The following is a 20,443-nucleotide window of genomic DNA, read 5'->3' as shown; positions in this document are numbered from 1 at the left end:
TCTCTACATTCATAATTTTTGTTAACACATGTCCTTGGGAAAAATTAAAGCAGTCATAAATCATGTGGACATAAGACCCTCTGATCTAAAATAAAATTATTGATAAAAATGATAAATGCAATATAAATTTTGAATGACTAAATGTTATCTGATTGATTCCAAAAGCAACTTGGGAAGTGGCTTTAAGTCTTTTTATATCAGCTACTTGCTCTTGAACATTAGAAGAAGAAACAGGTAAATCTCTAGTGGTCATCTGTTCAGAGACTTAATTTTGCATTTGCGGTGTCTCTGTGGATTGAAATACAGTGTTATGAGCATCTCTGGCCTCCACGTTTAGCTTGCATTTGAATTGCCTCTGGGCTGTAGAGCAGCTGCAGGCATGTGGCACACAGTGGAGCACAAGTCTACAGTGAAATCAGATCTTGCAGTTAAGTGAGCCCCACAAATCTTAACACTTTACTTTGTGTCAGCTCACTGCAGAGCTGCAGCGCAGAGAGACAAGGACAAAGTGACATAGCTGTTTCCATCACTGAAAAAAATAAATAGAGATACCCGTAGGTATTAGAGATTCAGTTGAGCAAAAGTGGCTCAAGCACTTGGAAAAAACAGAAAGTATTTCCAAATGCCCCCCAAGTGACCTTGTACCAATTCCCATTTATTCTTCCAGAAAAACTGTGACTGAAAAGTAGGTAGAGGTAGTTGGTTCTGGTCAGTGGAAAGGGTAAAAATAACATTAGTTATCCATAGCTGATGACCCACATAATAAGATGATATTGACAAATTATGTGGAAGAAAATAATATTTTCTTAAATCATATATGATGAAGTTATGCACTGTATCTTGATCCCAACATATAATCACCCAGTCCTGCTATAAGTGACCAATAGTATGATCAAGGGTCTATGTATGAATGCTCAGAGTTTCCAGAGAGGCTGGAATGTGGAAGTAGAGGCTCTGATATTCCCTATATGAGGATGTGCTGTAATGCAGTAAGCCAGTACCACATCTAACACCTGAAAACAGGGGCTAAGGTAATCTGGTATCCCCTTCTAGGAAGTTAAATATATTTAGAAGAGCATGTAAATTAAAGGGGATTACCTCCCAAAAAGTGTAGGAGAGCTGATCACAACATCAATATAAAATAATTGTATGAGTTAAGTATGTTTTTCTCTTTGGATGACCACCAGTAAAGAAAATAGGTTCTCAACATACAGGGTAAGAGTTAGTTCTTGGTTTAAACAACTCCAGTGAGTTTTCTGAAGTCATGTGAGCTGTCTAGGCCCCCATTACAATTAAAAAATATTGAGAAGATATAGGAGTGTGATTCAGCTGATGAGATGTTAGCCAACTGCCTTTTACAGCACCAAATTGCTCTTTGGGTTTCGTTAATGACATCTTCATTAATTCACTGGAACCTGAGCAAGAGTAAACACCTACATTTTAAATACAAATTGAATCTCATGCCAATGATAGCCTTTTTGCCAGATATTTATGCCATGTAGCATAGGTTCAATTTCCCTACACAGCTATAGATAGCTCTTTTTATGAGGGAAAAGAAAGGAAAACAGGAATGGCTTATCTAATAGGTTTACACAAAAGAAAAAGAACAATGAAAATCAGGACACTAAGGAACTTTGGCAATTCTACAAATTTAGATAATAATTCTTTAGGTCTCTGTGAGCCCATCAGACATTCTCCATGGTCTCAATGACAGACAGAAGATATCCAGAAGAGGTTCTCCTCTATCTAGAGAGAAAAGCTTGGCCAGACCTTGATCCAGTGTGGTCCAGCCTAATGCATCAATGTGTTGTCAGATCTGCAGCTGTCATCACCCACTAGATCTAAAACAGCAACTGGAAAGTTCTGTAATTATAGTGACTTATAGAGACCATGAAAGTTATATGCTGAGAAAAAGAGAGGTGTTCCTTTCCATTATCACGATGATAACAGAGTACAAAAATTGTGGGGAATTCATCAACAGTGAAAGAAAAATTCAGAGTTCCAGCTAAATCATGGAACTGGTGCTCTAACTGTTCGTTTCTAATAAAGAAAACATGAAAATCCTTATGATGAGAGGATAAAATGATGAAATGAGTCATTACCACTGATTTGGCTAGCTCTCTAGTCAAGAACATATCTACACCATTTCTTAACTCTGAACTGACTGCTTGTAATGTCAAATTCATTATGTTGACACATTGTCCATCCTCAGCTGCTTCTGTCAAAACTTGCAATCATATTTAGGACACACTGCAATGCAGGAAGCATCAGTACCCTAGCTAACATCTGAAAATAGAGACTGAGAGAATATAAACACATGTGTATCATACTTCGAACCTGATCAGTGTCACGCTGAGCCAACATGTTTTTATCTGTACACTTATGTATAGAGTCAGGTTGGTGTCTTTAAACCTGAGGTTTATACAAGCTCCCCCTGTGCACAAAATACCAGATATGTTACCAGTGATATGTAAAATTTCAAGTTAATACTAAATCACATTTCAATATTTTTCCACATAGTATCGATAAAGAGGGTGATAACAATTAAAGGATAAGGATCATAAGGAGTTTATATTACTGGAAAATAGTCTGTACCTTCAGTACTTATATTCACATTAAGCTATTATTCCTATTAGCACCGATAAACTCAGAATATGTCATCATCTGGCAATAACGATCAATTCTGCATCAAAAGGAGGCAGGAAGACTGAAAAGATTAACATTTCAGTGAAATACTATCACCGTTCTTTAATTATATTAATACCACTGTTAAATCTCACCCAGAGATTAACAGGTTAAAATTAATAGTACCAGCTTTATGAGTGTCCAGTAAAAATAAACTGAGTGTGAGATGAGAAACTGTACCTTTTTTTCTTCTTTTTTTCTTCTTTTTTTTTCTTTTTTTTTCTTTCTTTTTTTTTTTTTTTTTTTCCCAAAAATCCAGCTCATTCAAACTGAGAATCACAGGAATTGCCACCAGTGCCCCTTAGGACCTTCCTGGGCAGTACGAAAATAAAGAGCAGAGACTCCCACTAGGCAAGTGATCAACATCTCCTTTGACAGAAAATTGATCGCTCATCCTAAAACATGCTGGAGTCTGTCTAGGCCTGAATAAATCTTTACCAGACACTAGCAACTTCATCAAGTACTGCCAGCATCTAATCTTCTGTAAGCAAGCTAATCAAGGAACAAGCAATCAGTGCTGCCTGTCACCTGTCAGTATTGTGGATAGACATCAGGAATGCTACAGGCCAGAGGAGCAGCACTCTTTGCTTTGGTAGCTCATCTCCTCCAAGTCAGAAACAGAGATAATCATTCTGCACTGTTCGATAACACTGATTTTTGAGGAAGTTCACTGCTACTCTGAGGAGATGCAAGAATCATAGATATTCCTCAAAATAACTGGATGAATCTTTCATCCAGAGTCATGGTCAATTTTATTGTTCACTCTTCAAAAAAAAATAATGTGGAAAATATTTTCAGAAACTCTTATATTTTTTGTGTGTTTATGTCCACTGAAAAGGTATGGATAAAACTGCACCAATTTTTCCCTTAGTACTCACTCATTACTTCATCTACAACCAAGCTGTTTCTAACACTGTAAGTCTGCATCCACCTTCCTTTTTTTCCCAAGTATAAAATTCTGCTTCCTTGTTAAATAGTCTCATCCCCCAATTTAGTTTTACATTTGCATAAATCTTGAAGTACTTTCTTTTTAAAGCCTTGTATCCTCCTTTTCTTTCAATTGGAAAAGCAGAATCTATTCCAGTGACATACAGAGACACTTACCTCCAGCCTTGAAAGATTCCAGGGTATTGTGCTTGCAATTGTGATATTACCAGCAGGACAAAATTAGTTCAAACCATTCTTAATGGTAATTTTCAGTTGGTTAAATTGTATTGACTATAACTCTTCAGTCCCAGGAGACCTGGGAGAGCTGGGGTCATGCGAACAAAAACAGAATGGCAGGAAGATAATAAAAATGATCTGAGGAAAAGAATCAAAGTTTAAACTGAGATTGTTATATTTTGTAAGTGAAAATAGTAATCAATCTGGAAAACAAAAGGTAAAAAGAGTTGTTTTTGTCTGTTATTTTCCCCTTTCTCCAAGACAGGCTTCTGCTTTCTCAGTTGGAATGCGGGTGCTCAGACACCTCATTTTACTTTCCATGCTTTTGATGAGAAGAAGACTTCTCATGGGAGATGAGATGTTTGTAGGGGGAGGATAGTAAAGGAGGAATGGGAATGTTCCCATCAGGAAAGGAGGAATGGGAACAGTAAAGGAGGAATGGGTACGCCGTGGCACATAATAATAATAGCAATACCATTATTATTATTATTATTATTATTATTGTTGTTGTTGTTGTTGTTATTAAAAGGTAAACAAGTTCTCAGTTTTATCTTTCAGTAAGCCTAATTTAAATATACATATATACATGGTGGTGATCACACTGCTCCAGACTTCTTCTAAAGAAGCTGTAAGTGATTTTTAACTTTTTCTTTAATGCAAAACAAATCAAACCAAAATAAAACAAAAAATACAGTAGAGGAACAGGTAGAGAAATTAAGTTATATACATACATATATATATAATTGAATACTATGTCCAACAGAGACTGAAAAATATTTAAAGTAGGTTAGCAAGCTGCCTAACAGTAAACCAAAGCTATTATTTACATATTAGCTGAATTAATATGTACATTTAAATTTATTGTCTTGAAATTGTTTCAGAATCAGCAAAGTCAGTCTAAAGAGCTAAAGAATGCCAGATCTTCCTTGCAGAAAGTCTGCTTAGCTTGCCATAGTTTCTAGGGTTTTTGTCTACATCCATGTCTACAATGACTTTTGGTTCATAGAAGATATATAAGACATTTGTAATTGTAGTTTAGAAAAGGATAGGGCAATGAAAATCGTAACCTTTCTGAAGATTGAAAGAGCTGTAGTTACTCCTGATTTCCTCTTGGAAATTTAAATTACTAGTGAATTCAAAGAATCTCTATTTACATGCAATTAAACAGAGCTTGATTTACTGATATAACTGCACTTAAATCAGTAGAACATATCACTTAATTGAAAGATGTTTATCCTTTTCTATTGTCCTATTATTCTTCTTCTCTTTATTCCAGTGAAATTTGCATGAATTTTTACAGTATAAATGTGTTTGTCAGAAAACATACCTGTATATATGTGTGTATAATAATATTTTGTATTATACATGGCAGGAAGAATATATTGATGAGATAGTAAATGGGTTCCATTAATTGTTTGAAATTTGTATTACAGGATATTGAGAATCTCTCTAAATGAGGTAAGCACTAAAATTCTTGCAGGCATGATCATGAAGACAAAACTTCCTAAATACTATAAATGAGATGCTATTTCAGAAGGATTGCAGATATAGACTCCATGCACCTCATTTAATTCTCACAATTCTCAAAATATTCAATTTGTAAAAAAATTACATTTCTTATATTGAAAGAGTAAAGTAAATTCCTTGTCCAGGAACCATTGTACAGAATTTTGCTTATTAATATATAAAAAACAAAAACCACAAAACTGGAAGAAGGTACTAGATCACTCAAAATGAATTTACTTCTAAATTGCAGATAGCAACAACATATTTACATGAACCATTTCTATCACCTCCAAAAATAAAGATATTTGATTTCCAAATAACGAATATATGAATGTCTGGAAAAAAAAAAAAAAAAAAAAACACGACTATTTACTGACTATTTTTGATATAACAGAAGTTGTTGTCAACAGTTATGTAATGGTTAATACAACTATCTCCTAAAAGGAGTAATTTGGGATATCATTTTGTGTAGTGACTGCTGAAAGAGCTGATCTTTCTCATGTTGTGCTCCTTTTAGTTGCTGTTTTCTAACTTGTATTGGGCTTAAAGATTGGAATTAGATGATCTTTAAGGTCCTTTCCAACACAAACCATTCTATGATTAAAGATCACATTTTTGCTCCCACTACCCAGCCAAAGTATAAACAGATGTTAGGGGTTTTTGAGGAAGGAATGCTATCTTTAGAAAGACTAGGAGTATCTTTCCCGAGCCCTATTCCTCCAGATAAGCTCTGTCTTCAACTATTTGCTAATTCTCTTTGCACACACATTTCATGGTAGAAGAGAAAAAAAAGTCAGAATACATTGAAGAGTATCGTGCCTACAGATAAATTGTCTGTGAATTTAAAATAAGAGACGGAAAAAACAGCTGTAGAAATATGCCCTAGAAATGATTTTCTCACTTACTCTTCTCACACAACAGAATAAAAATTTGGGCACCCTCCCTGAAGTACAACAGAAATAAGCTTCCTTTGTTTAAAAAATCCAGCAATATTTATGAAAGAATGACACACTGGCGACATCAGAGACCTGCACTGCTATAGCTTTCCAGGCTCAGACATGAGTGACATGAGATGAAGGCAGAAAGTTTTCCATAAGCTTTTTTTTTTTAAAACTTCTGCATTTTAAATGCCCTAAAAACAAAGACTTAGACGTTGTAGCTAGGAAACATGGAAGAAGGTATACAAATGAAACCTTGAGTGAAGAATATACAAAAAAAAAATCTGCTGGGAATTTATTTGTGACACTGATGATCCATAAAGCCTGACACAAATGATCCTAGAAAGAAAACTAAAATGACATATTATAGTTTGATTTTAAAACTATGATCTGCTCAGATGGTCTTTAAAGCCCTGTCCCATTTAGGTTGCAGTACTAACCCAGGGAAACTGTTGTGTCTCTGTGTACACAGAAAGATAAAAAAATGTAGCTTTAGAAAATCTATAAAAGTACTTTCTCCTCTGACCAGTCTCAGATTGCCTGTGTTGTTAGAACTTCAAACCATACTTTAATTCATTGTGTTTTTAATATTCCTAGCACAAAGGTAAGTTCAGAGCCCCCACATTTTTCAAGCATTAGGAAAGATTCTTTTTTGCTACAATACATATATAGGAATCTGAAGCTGGATGGTTGCAAATGGGCTGCTTGATTTCCAGAGGGAAGTGTGGGAGGGAAAGGATTTTGCCCTTGGATGAAGGTGACAGGGATACATAGGGCACTGACATCTTGAACTGCCATCAGTTGTCTTCATGTTGCCAGTATCTCCAGTATTACTGCCAGGTCTTCACACATTCTTGAGGCTGAGGAACAAGAAATGAGTGGGCAGTTCAGCAAATGAGTGTCAGAAGGACAAACTGTAATACACTGAATGATAACTCCATCTTATACTAGAAATGTTACCAAAAACAACAAAAAAGTACCAAAAAAAAAAGAGCTTGATCCCATTTATTTTCCAGACATAAAAAGAAAAGAAAAAAATCATTAAAACACAAAGTTTTTGCTACAGAAGTTGGAATTCATACTGTAAAACTTAGAAGTAAATTAATTATCTATATCCCTGTTCCTAAACACAAAGTGGCATATTTATTTTAATTTTATGTGATCTCTGAAAACTCCTACCTTTTCAGTGCTAGGCTAAATGAGGGACCGAAAAGAAACAGTCTATTCTACCAACAGTGATAGGAAGCCAAATGTATCCATTAATTATTTTTATGACCTGATGAGTATAGATATCAGCACTGATTAGCTGATCACCTCATGAACACTTGCTACATTTATAATGAAGCAAATCAAATAATGGAGTTTGTATTTGGGAAGATGGAAAAGCTGAGCCAAATAGCCACTGACACAAGCTGGCAAAAATAGACAGTGCTAAATTTGCACTTCTGTTCATAAGTGGCAGTAGGTTTCATTTAGTTAAAGCCAATTAGAGGAGTTAAACTGCTATACTGCAGCAATGAAAGCAAAAATCAGAACTTGCTGATTTTTAAAGTTATGCTGGATTTCACAAATCGCTGTGTAGAGTCAGCATCAAGAATGCATGCAACAGGGAAGATAATCATGTTTCCAGTGCTTCTGACTGACAAGCACCAGACTACAGTAAGGAGTTTTGTTACTTAGATGTCAACAACCATTTTAAAGGATATTGCTATGCTGAGTTCTGTCATGTTTAAAAGTTTATGTTGACAGCCTAGTTGCTGTGCAGGAAAATGAGATGGCATAGTATGGTAGAAACAAAGCAAGAGCAACAAACGTCTGTATCTGTTAAATCAGTAAGTATAATGATGGTGATCTGTGGTTGTAATGATGATCATGATGCTATTGAACATGAAAATGTACATAGCCATTTAATTCCGATAATTAATGAAACAGGTGAAGAGAACTATGTCTCTGAGTGTCTCTGATGAAAATTAACAATGGAAAGGGATGTGAGCTGTAGAAAACAAAGGTACACCTGTAAGGAAAAAAAAAAAAAAAGTAATGACTGATGAACATACATAAGATTACATGAGCATATGATTATACATACACCAAAGAAAAGATTTCTGAATGACAATACAAAATGAAATGATCTAATTTATCATATAATAAGGTAAATAAAACAGTTAAAACCTCCCAATATTCAGAAACATTTAAAGATTGATAGAGATAATATCTCACCTTAAAGACTTTATTCTTTAAGAAAATTTGCATGAAAATGAAATTCTTATGTGTTCTTCCCTCTGCTGACCCTGTATGGGGTAAATAAAGAAAGCTCTAAAAATTGCATAGAATCTGAACACATAGTAAAACCCAAAGAATTTTTTGTCTTCAGAAGACACAGAACATAACGTTAATTCTTTTTTTTTTTTGCTTTCTTTTTTTATACTCTAACAAAATATTGTTTCTCATTTTTTAATTTGCCCAGTTTTATCATTTGTTTTCACATTGTTGGATAATGTTCAAGTACAATCCTTAATGGTCATTTCATTTCTAGAGTTGCTGTTGAAAGCTTGGTTTGTTACTACTCAGCAATATGCATTTTTCCCCAGACCTCCAGAAGATGCTTGTACTAGATCATTTTTTAGAAGTCAAATGTATCAGGTATACAGTCTAAAACTAATAATTGACACACTGCCTCTTCACACAGCATTCCTAGATATAAGTTTGGTTGCCTAGATCAGGCAACCAAACTGGAGAATGACTTCCAGACCTAAGGAACATTTTCAAACACTGTTTTTCCACCACTCAAACCTGAGAGTGTTTAACTATTGCTTATCTACCAAGGTATTACAGAATAAAAGATGTGACAGATGAGGCTACTGCACCTTGAAGAACTGGGTATGTAATGGACAGACCTAACACCTTGACTGCACACAGACACAAACAGATCCTTATGATATGTTGCCTCTGTGTCAAATAATAATAATAATAATAATAATAATAATAATAGTTTGGATCTTCTCTGTTTCAGAAATATCCATGTGATCACAGACAACTGATTTTGAGACACATCTCTTTTGATAACTTTAAATGATGATATACTAACTTAAACCAAGTCACTAGATGACAATATCACTTTGTATTTTGTTTTGTTTTGTTTTCACAGAACTAAACTTAATGAGTGTTTTTTAATGTTGCTATGGCAATATTAGAAAATGAATTCAAGGAATCTTATACCATTTTTGTTTGTTTGCTTGATTGCTTTTTGCAGAAGAAAAAATTCCATCACAAAAGAAAACAATATCTCAATCTATTGAGAAACAAAGCCTCTCCATTAAATTTGCTCATCCCATTGAAGAAACAAAGTATGTAATTTTAAAATAAGCATTATTTTGACTCAGTCAAACAGAACCTAGTCTGAAATATGGAAATCCTACTGAATATAGACTCTAATATTGAATTCTCATTAAATTTCCCCCATAACTTCTAGCACAACATTGTAGCGTTGTAGCCCAGCAAATACAGATCTGCCATTGCTTGTAGCAAACATATAGAAATGGCACTGAGTGTATCCTAGAGTGAGGCAGAAGACCTCACCACCATAATATTCATCATACTCCTCCCGGTGAGGGACTTACAAAGCTGATGACTTCCATATATCCTTGCCCTAGACTGTAAGATCCAGAGGGACAGCAGAATGGTGAGCATAATATCTACATCACAGAAAGGGGTAGATATTAGAAACTTTGTGTACGTACTGTGTTAACTGCATATAACCTGAACCATGTCTTATGCATTTATAGCGTTCATGTTTGGTTGCATTTAAACATACTGTGTTCCATTGAATGTATCTTACCAAGAAATGTATGTCATATGGTATAATTCTCAACTCTCATTATTTAACATTCTGGCAAGTTTTCATTTTCAGAGGAGTGATGAAAATGTCCCATAGTGCTCAGCCCACTCCCAATCCTTGCAAAACATCACCCCTCACAGGAGATGATTTTCTGTCGATAATTGTTTATTCGTACATGGTTCATTAGTCAGTTCATTAGTCCACTAAATGGACTTCATTGATGTTATGTAGTGCTGATTTTGTCATCAAGATGTGATGTGAGACACAGTCAATGCCTTATAAAAATAAGCATACATTAAATCCAAGCTGTTACTCTTAGCAATCAAATCTGAAATCGTAACAGGAATGAAATCAAGTTTGTTTGACATGACCTACTTTCCATAAGTCCATATTAATACAGATTACTTTGTTTTTAAATAATTCACTATTAAAGCAGCTCTTGATGACTTTTTCTTTCAAGGATAAAACCTCTTACTTACTCTTGTAACAAGATATCCACTTGCCCAGTCTGCTGGAATTTATCCAATATTCCAAGATTTGTTCAGAATTAACGTCTGATGGTCAGACATTCATTCAATCATTTCTTCTCACACTCTGTCCAGAGCTGATGAGTTAAGAATCATTTGTCAAAGCAGATGTTTTAACCTCCTTATTTACTAATGGAAAGTCATCCTGCTGTGTGGCAAGCCCTTTACCATACTTCTTTCAAAACACTTTCAATGACAATCACCAATTAGCATATTCCTGCTGCTTGAATATTTGTTCATATCCTCAAAAAAAAAAAATCTGTTATTGCTAGTATGGCATCAGGGATCTTTTCCCAAAGCTGTTTCCTTCATCTTCTTTTTTCCCCAAAAAAAATCTAAGAGGCAGTATTTGGTATCTACTCACTATTTCATGTGTTGTAGACTGTATTGTATTTCTAACTTTCAGTTTACAACTGAGCCAAAGTGGCGTTGCCTTGATTGTAGGATCAAGAGGTTTTGGTCCTCTGTTAAATTTTCATCAGTTATTTCTTATTAAGAGATTATTTCCTTTAATTTCACTCACAGTATTCCTTACCTTTAGAACAGTTTTTTTGTAAGCTTCAGAAAAACAGTCCTTTGTTGCCTGTCTGAATATAATCATAATAATCAGCCCAGGTGATTAATTCACCTCTATTTGCTATAATGAGGATCAAAACAGAGATACAGCATGTTGGGGGCACTATCTTTCACATTAGGAAACAGTCACATATAATATTCAAAAGAACTAAAGGATGCTTCTCTAAGGGCTGTATGAGACCTCTAATACATCTTGCAAAATAGTACTATTACTGACAATAACCTACTTTTCTTCAATCTTCTGGACTATGCTGGTTAGCACAGTGATATTTCTTCAGTATACCCTATTATCTCTTGTAACTATTTTGTTTTCGCAAAGTGGGTAATAACCACTGATTTTAATGTTCTAATCATGCAAATCAACTCATCAGCCATTAGGAATACTAGTTAGTATTAAATTTCTTCTAATCAATGAGAATCTCCACCTTGTTCTGCTTATTGTCTTCAAGGAATAGCATATAGCAATTGAAAAAACACATTCCTTCCACATCTGTTGACCTTGAACACAACATCTTGAGTTTGTTTTATACAACATATGCATTCCTATTAAATTTCCTTTTTTGTTTTTGTGTTAATAACCTCATAGTTGCTCCAGGTAATTTCCAGTTGAGATTTTCACTTTTATTTATTTATTTATTTATTTATCTGTGAGAAGCATGCTGCCATGTTTATAAATCCAACCATCTCTCAGGACAACTGTTCTGCAAACCAGAACCTTCATAACAGCCATGCAAGCAGTGGTCCCCTCTAGTATCTCCTGCCTTTTCAATTATACTAGAATATCTAGGAAGTTTATGTGGGCTTTAGTCTTCAGCCTCCCTTCAAGGTATCTGTAGCTTCCTGAAGTGCTTAGCTAGCTCCACACAAAAGTCTTTTACCTAATTTCAATGTGTTAGTTCTTACTAAATTCTCATAAACTTCTGGTGGCTTCTCTGTCCTCTCTTTTCAACACAGAGTTGTCAGTGATGATTGCTTGCACTCCTGGGGTAATCGAACACTTTCACTAGCTGCTTACCTCATGCTAAAAGAATACCAAAACACTCAAATAGATTTTGTTCTGTTATTGTAGAAACAAGGGATGAGTTGCTGATTATCTGATGGTTTGACACTTTTAGAGGAAAGTGAATGTCTTTCTACTTAAGGAAGTACAGTATGTGCAACATTAACACCTCTTACATTACAATGCAAACTATAATCATGAATTCAGAAGAATTATCACTGACATATATGCATTCATATTAAAAAAAAAAAAAGTGAAGTATTTCATTTGTAGAAAAAAATTAAGATTATAGTTAAGGAATTACATTGAGTGTTGGGGAGATTAAGGCGTAAAATGTTTATCTCCTGGAGGTATAAGAACACATGCATCCTCTAGTATTTATTTATTTATTTATTTATTTATTTTTATTCACCTAGCTGATCCTGGGCTGATAAACATTTATGGCACAGTACTAGTTAGAACCTAACATAACCAAATTAGGTTGTTATTGTACATTTCTAATAGACAGACCACACAGTTTAAAGGAAATGTTACTCCAATGTAACAAATTAATGGACCTCCATCACTCTTGGTCTACCCTGCTTTACCCTTAGTTAGTTTGTAAGTCTGATGTGATAACAGAAGGGTAGCTTGTTAGGCATAGAAAACAGTGAAGAGAATTCTTTGTAATTTATACAGCATGTTTTCAATTCTTTTTACCTCAAATACTCAGATAAGTAAGTATAACACTGTGCCAGTGTAACAGAATTAAAAAGTTAAATTTGGCATCACAGCTTCTGAAGAACCTTTGTCACCAGTGTGATCCATAATTGCTCATTGTTCTGTGATTAAAATATAAAAACTGTTTGATCAGATGACAGAATAAGTTATGTCATTGGTAAACCTTGTGAGAAGTATAGAGACTACACCCATGCCTGTTGTTTCAAAGGAAATTGAATAAGAAACCGAGGGGCCAGTGGGAGGGCAAATCTAGTAGCCTGACAGAGGTGAAGCTGCTGTGGATCCATGCCCCCAGGTCCAACCAGCAGCAAGGCTGAGCACATATTCCCAGTAGGCACATGCATGCAGAGCTGGCAGCTGGACACATGAGCCCCCAGGGCAGCAGCCCCACTCCAGTTGCTGGTGGAGACCCCTCACTCACACACACACGATATACATGTGTAGACACACACATGCACGCACACACACACAGATGGCTGGTGTCACCCTGGCCTGTGTGGATGACACTCTTTTGGGATGTCCTGGGACGGGACTGGACAGGGTCTCTTCTGAGTCCTCAGTCCAGGTAACCCTTATATGCCACTGTCCCTCTGTCCTCCCTCTTGTGTGTGCAGACAAGTTTTTTACCACGTAACCTAACAGAAAGATGTCAGCTATGTGACAAAGAAACATATTTATTTTCATCCCCTCCAATCAAACTAACTATTAACATTTTAAATAAGACCACTCTGTCGAAGGGTCTTTTCTGTTCAGTTCACGTGACAACTGTCTCTAATACAAGTACTTGGTTCCCTGAATAGTCTTCAGAAGTGAAAAGGGGCATGATGATCACATCAAAAAGATAATCATACTTATTATGTGCATTAGAGGACACCTGGACAATTCTTATAAATCCTTTACAAGGTACAAAGAAATAATCTCAGCAGGAACATCTCAACATCTTTTTCAATAGAAGTACTTTTAAAAGTCTTTTGGCTAATACAATTCCCTTGAATAAATAGGTGAAAAACTCTGGTGTTTCAGTAATACAAAAAGACTTATTATTCAAAACTCTATTTATTGATTACTTTCTGCCAACAGTCCTAAGTCACAAGTGAGCACACCAGCTCCAGCAATTTACAAAACACAAGTTACTTTTCTCTGGCGGGATGGCCTAATGTCTTTAATGTTCTCAGGCAGCACTTTTCTATGTGTCTCCCAGGTCCAGGTTCCCCCTGTTTTTCCTTTTCATTGACAATTTCCTTCCCTAAATGGGGCAAATGTTGATGTCTGTGTCAGATTGGACATATTGGAATCTCTCTCTCTCTCTCTCTCTCTCTCTCTCTCTCTGTCTCTCTCTCTCTCTTCTTTTTTTACTCAGCTTTTGAAATTATTTGCCTGAAGTTATTTTCCTTGTTAGTGAACAAGCCGGACTTAGAAAGCCCTAGCTAGAAAACTGCTCCTTCCTGCCCCTGGTCCTTCTGCTTTGCTTCTGGTAGATATGGCCTTCTCCTCCCCTGCAATATATGTGAGAAGAAACCCGATAGCATTAACCTGTCTTGTGCTATCACAGCTTTCAATAGCAGCATTTTAGTTTTATTTACATGCTTCAAAGGCCTCTGATTAACCCCCTGATGTAAACAAACAGGCAACAATAATCTGGATATAATGCAAAGTTAGTTTAAAATGTATATATATATAAAATTCTAAGAGTTTCTTTGTCTCTCTTTGTCTAGATACACATCTACATGCATGCATGTCAGCAGCTTGTATAAGCAGTGAATTGTCAAGCTACAGCAGGCCCTTGCCAGATTCTCACAGCTACCAATCCCTTTCACATATTCGTTTCTAAAACAAACCCAATGATCAAAATCTAACCTCTCTTATTTACTGAACTGTGCTCAGTGACATGAGCCAGAACAGCAAACATCTATCAGCATGACTGACAACAGTATATCGCCTGGCATTTAAAAAGATGTTCCACTTTCACTAGGAATCACAGCAGTATCCTTGCAGTCTTGCAGTGAGGACATGGGGCCTGGAAGAAGGAAGCAGAAAACTGAGTTCAGATGACATTTATAACTTTAGCTGAATGAGCGAATTCTTACTATGTCCCAGTTTCAGGATCTGGTGAGAATAGTGTTGTTCTTTTTGCCATTTGATCATTCAAATCTCACTTCGAAAGATTGATTATCAGTTAAAATGAGAAATGGATTTTTCAATCTGTGTAAGGCCAGAAGAGTGACCTTTCCTTTTTTTTTTTTTTTTTTTTTTTTTTTTTTCTGTGAGAATGTTGCCTGCATTCTGAGGTGAGTATAGATGAGTATCATCTGGTCTAAACAAGTACCACCTTCAGACCACGAGAACTAGAATGCAAGCTGCTTATTTTTGAGCAAGGCTTCATATTGGAAACACATAATGCTTGAATTCTGGGATAAGCAATGCCAAAGACTGCATCTCAGTTGCTGCAATAAACCTATCTGCATATTCTTGGCTTGAAACTAAGAAGTTTTACTGATATTAGGCGGTGGGGGGGGGCTGTAATAATGTTGCTTTTTCAGTGTTATTTTTTTTTCTCAAAAAAATATGAGTCAATCACTTACAATTCTCTTTCTTCATCATTATCCAGTCTTTAGAGATGAGATATTGATACTTTTTTTTTTCCCCAGCAAACTATTTTCTTTAGTCACACTCCTTTGACAAACTTATTAAAGGAAACTTTAAAAGTATGAATCATTGTAATAATATACTTCAGATCAAGTACTAGTTCTACCATTTTTTTGTATATGCCACCAGGGCATACACAAATATGGATAAAGATCAAAGAAATCATAAGACAGGTAAAGTCCACCCAGCAGGTTCCAAATCTGTCTCTGGTATTAGCAATCCATACCAGTCTAAACAGGTGTGAAGTGAAGCCAGCTTATTGACAACAACAATGCAACATTTCAGCGCAGTCCACTTCAACACGAATCTCAATTTATATATACAGTACAATTGTTTTATCATGCAGTCTCGATGAATGGTTCAAAATCACTTGCAGAAGAATGAGGAAGAAAAACAAGAAATAGAATACCATATGCCTCAGTTCAACACCCTTTTTTTGTTGCTTGTATTTCTGAGCAGGTTCCATCCCTGACCATGCTTAGTTCTTATGTTATGCATAATTAGATAATCTAACAATTTACGAAACATAAGTTTCAGTTCTAGACTTCTCCTTGTGCTTAACTGTTCTTACAGCTATACTTTTGTGACTGTTTACTTGACATGTTCTTCAGAAAATCATTTGCCTCCACCAAGATACTGTTGTATCAAAGCTTAGGTAACTTGGAAGTTCTCGAACCTGTGAATATATCTCACCAAGGCAACAAGGTGGCTGTTTCAAACATACATTGCCATTTTCTTACAAATCTTTACTCTATACTTGAGTAATTTTAAATAGTGGTATATAGGAATTTTCACAAAAGAAAGTGTTTATTTCTTCATGTTCACAATGACATGCTCATGAAGCAAAATGATGCTTCCATTTGTATTATTATTATTATTAATTTTTTTTTCTTTCCTCATTGCCCTTTGATACAGAGCTGGAAAATATGTCAATTAAAATTCAGGAAACATGACACATAGTGCAGTCATCTTGAAATTATGCTAGCATGGATTAGACTAGAAACATGACTGAGGTAACAGAAACACTATGGATAAAGAAGACACTTAAAACTCATTCTCTAAATCAATACTAGTAAATCTTTAAAAATATTTTTGATGTTATTTAAGTTCAGGCTCATTTTCCATTAGACTGATTTAAAAAGCAAATGGAAGGTCATAGCTTTCAGAAGGGGCAGGGAGAGACAGAGAGAGAGAGAGAGAAAGGGAGGGAGAGAGGGAGAGAGAGAGATAATAATGTGGTCCTGATTCAACTGTTGTGTAAGGAAAGTCACTTATGATGAGATGATTACCTCTGTTAGCACTAAAATAATTGTAGCAGTGGGAATTATTTGGAAATCTGGAACTGATTAAACTTAGGCTGAACAACTGAAAGAAAACCTGTCCATTATCACTCTAGAACACTGTTAAATTATGACAATGTGTGTGATGTTTCTATACTTTTTATCCTTACCTGTGAAGCAGTTAATACTCCTGCACTTGAAAATAAATTTAAGAAATTTTACATATAATTGTTAATAGAGACTAATAAGAAACATACTTTCTATTATAGCTACATTTATATTCACTAGCATAGAAGGAAGAATATCATGCTGCTTAATTAACCTTAAACACTCAGGACAAAATAGAAGATTGCTCTGAAAATTCACTATGATAAAGAAGAGCAAATGAGCGTTAAGCCAAGATACATTTATATCTGGTGGAAGATAATATCAATAGATTGAAGCCAGAGAGCAATGCAGAACAACCAGTAATAACTGAGATGATATATCCCCTTTATGTTGCCTGCATTACATTTAAAAAGGCTCTGGTCTCCAAGAACAAATTTGAATTATGAATTTTTATGTAGCAGCAGCTACTACAGCAGTATTTTCTTATGTTGCACTGTGTATTAAGTTTTAAGAACCCACAGACGATTCACAATGTCTGTGCGACTTTTAAATGAAGTATTAAAAGCCACGGAAAAAAGATGACGGTAAAGAATTGTAGCTCATTTGAATGACAGTGTCTCTGACACACCAACTTTTGCTAGCATTGCAGTTGTGGCCGCGCACAATGATTACTTTGTAATCACAGGCAATAGAGATTCTGGATGTGCTCTGAGGAAGCTGCATTATCTCCACATAATAACATTGATTTAAAATTCTCCCAATTTTGGTAACAGTGGCATCTGCAGACAGCAGTTGAGTTTTGAATGCGTGATACTCTTATCACAGCAGAGATCAACAAGTCAAGTACGTCTGTCAGATTTGTCCTACAACTTCAGCAGAGGATGAATTTGTTGAAATTTTTGGACCATGGTGACTTAATAAAGTTTTCTCGTCTTAAAGTAAAGACAAAGTCATTCTAAAGACTAGCCTCTGTCTTTCCTGAATCTGAAGTACACTTCAAACAGCTGCAAAATTCATGGTTCACATGTTGACATTAGTTTTATTTTAGTCATTAAAAACAAAAGAGTCAATTGAATAGCCCTTATATTACAATGCTTTTGTAGATAGCAATTCAAGTGTCACCAGCTGGCAGTGTTTACAGTGACCTTAAACTAGGAACCAGGTCTTGTGAGTATCCATTGTTTTCCATGTCAAAAACCCTTGTTCAGCTCCAAATTGCTTGGTTAATAAACACATAAAATTAGAAATACAGAATACAGCAGTGAATTAACTCCTGTAAATTTGGCAAACAAAATCAGATATGTTTCCTGCTTCCCACACCGTAATTTCAGACCTAGTTCAGTGAAACCTTATTCTAAAATTTAAGTTTGAACTTGTCACATGGCCATGCTGAAAGGATTTGATGCAAAAGACAGAGAGAGTTTTTTAGGTCTTTTTATTGGTCCTGCAAAAGGCATAACAAACAAAGGAGAGGATGTTGTGAACTGTGTTTCTATATACTACAGAATGTTGAAATGCTGCCAAAGATTAGGCACAATACAAAAGGGAATAAACAAGGAATTAGTTAAGGTTTGGACATCGAAAGAATGATTTAAGAAGAAATGAGAAGAAAAATGTTTATTTTCCTAAGAGCAAATTCCTCCTACTTTCACCTCATAATTTACATTTCTGTCCAAATTAGTTTGTAAAGAGGATGAAATTGTACTCTTCTTGTATAACTCCCTTTAGCTAACTTCAGACATTATATTAATATATAAACATCTACCTGTGTGCTGGTCATTTGATGTTCCCTTTACTAATAATTGAGAAGCACAGGCACTCTTAGTGTGATTCATCTGATTTTTGGATGAGATGGACAGAACCTTATATGCTTCCACTGATTTGCAAGCAAATGTAGAATATGAGCTGAGACACCGACTTCTGTATAGCAAGCATATAATTTTTTTAAAGTCCTCTCTATGAATGTGTTTTTTTTTTTCATCATTTTTATACACCATATGCTTTCAAAAAAAAAAAAAAGTAGTTTGTACTGAAGAAAATCAGATTATTTTTCTTGCAGTACTTGAGCAGTAAGTCTATTTTAAGTCAGCTGCATTTAATAAAATGAATTCCATGCAGTGTCTGGAATTTCCAGGTCACAAAAAATCTAGCAGATAAGAGCTTTACTGTAAAACATCACCTTATTGATACATTCAGTATTAATACAACCAAGGGCATAGGCCACTTAATTAAAATACTTGTTTAAAAAGTGATTTTAAATTTGGAACAGTTGTGGAAGCTTAGTATGTACAACCTTTTCTACATTTAAGGTCTGTGAAAGCTAGGTCATAGTAAGGCCCGTAGCAAGGTTTATGCATGCATATTCTTAATGTCTGCTGGGAAGTGAATGTCAAAAAAAACCAACAACAAACCAAATCAAATCAAAACCAAAGAGCGACAAAAATGTAAAGTTTCAGTATTTTCCAAGATGTGGAACAAATGTAAGCTAGTAAATGTGATTTTACTATTATTTTTATTTATTTATTTATTTATTTCCCATTAGTACAAGACCTCAGCCCTTGTATTGACCTGAAATTTCAGGGTCTCAGAATTTGTCCATGCTTGCCTTAGTCTGAGCTTTATCTTGCTTTAACAGTTTAGTCAAATGACTAACATATGACCTGTTTAATCCTACACTCAGTAAATACTACATACAGTAGATGTCTGACAAATTAAGGCAGTAGTTGACTACAAAACAATAGTCATTTCTGTCAGTCTGGGCTGGGAATGCTGCTGTGCCACTCAGATGAGCTGGGAGCCAGTGAGAAGGAAGCAGTTTGTGTTATGAATACATATAAACACAACCAGAGTACAAGATGGGTGGAAGAAACCATCAACATCACACTCCTTCTGGCAGAGAACCCCCCACTGGGAACATGATCCTGAAGGACTTTACTGTGAGAGTAACAGAGCACTGGAACAGGTTGTCCAGAGAGACTGTGGAGTCTCCATCTCTGGAGATATTCAAAACCTGCCTGAATGTGATCCTCTGCAATGTGCTCAAGGTGACCCTGCTTGGCAGGAGGGTTGGACTAGGTGCTCACCAGAGGCCCCTTCCAACCTCAGCCATTCCGTGATTCTGTAACTTCATGATGCTGACAACATCTTGTAAGCCCCTCCTGCATTCTTCTTGAGAGAAACAGCCTTAGGAACCACAGGAACATCTGAAAGGTGACCATAACACAAAAGAAAAGGGCAGGTACTAGGAAGGTTTTAGCTGCATTATAAAAGAGACTTTTCCCTAGTACATAACTTGGACTGCTAGGCTCTTAAAACAGTAATTGGGCTGAAAGTAAATTCTTGGTGATGTATATATAAGGAGTTCTCTTTTGCCCACAAATAAGATTTTGTGCAACACAGATAAAGCCTGTAAATTTATGAGATCCATGGGTAACATGAGTTTGCAAAGCCAAGGT

The sequence above is a fragment of the Cygnus olor genome, chromosome 3 (assembly GCF_009769625.2).
Source record: "Cygnus olor isolate bCygOlo1 chromosome 3, bCygOlo1.pri.v2, whole genome shotgun sequence".
Taxonomy (NCBI): Eukaryota; Metazoa; Chordata; class Aves; order Anseriformes; family Anatidae; genus Cygnus; species Cygnus olor.
This window is presented reverse-complemented; position numbering follows the sequence as displayed.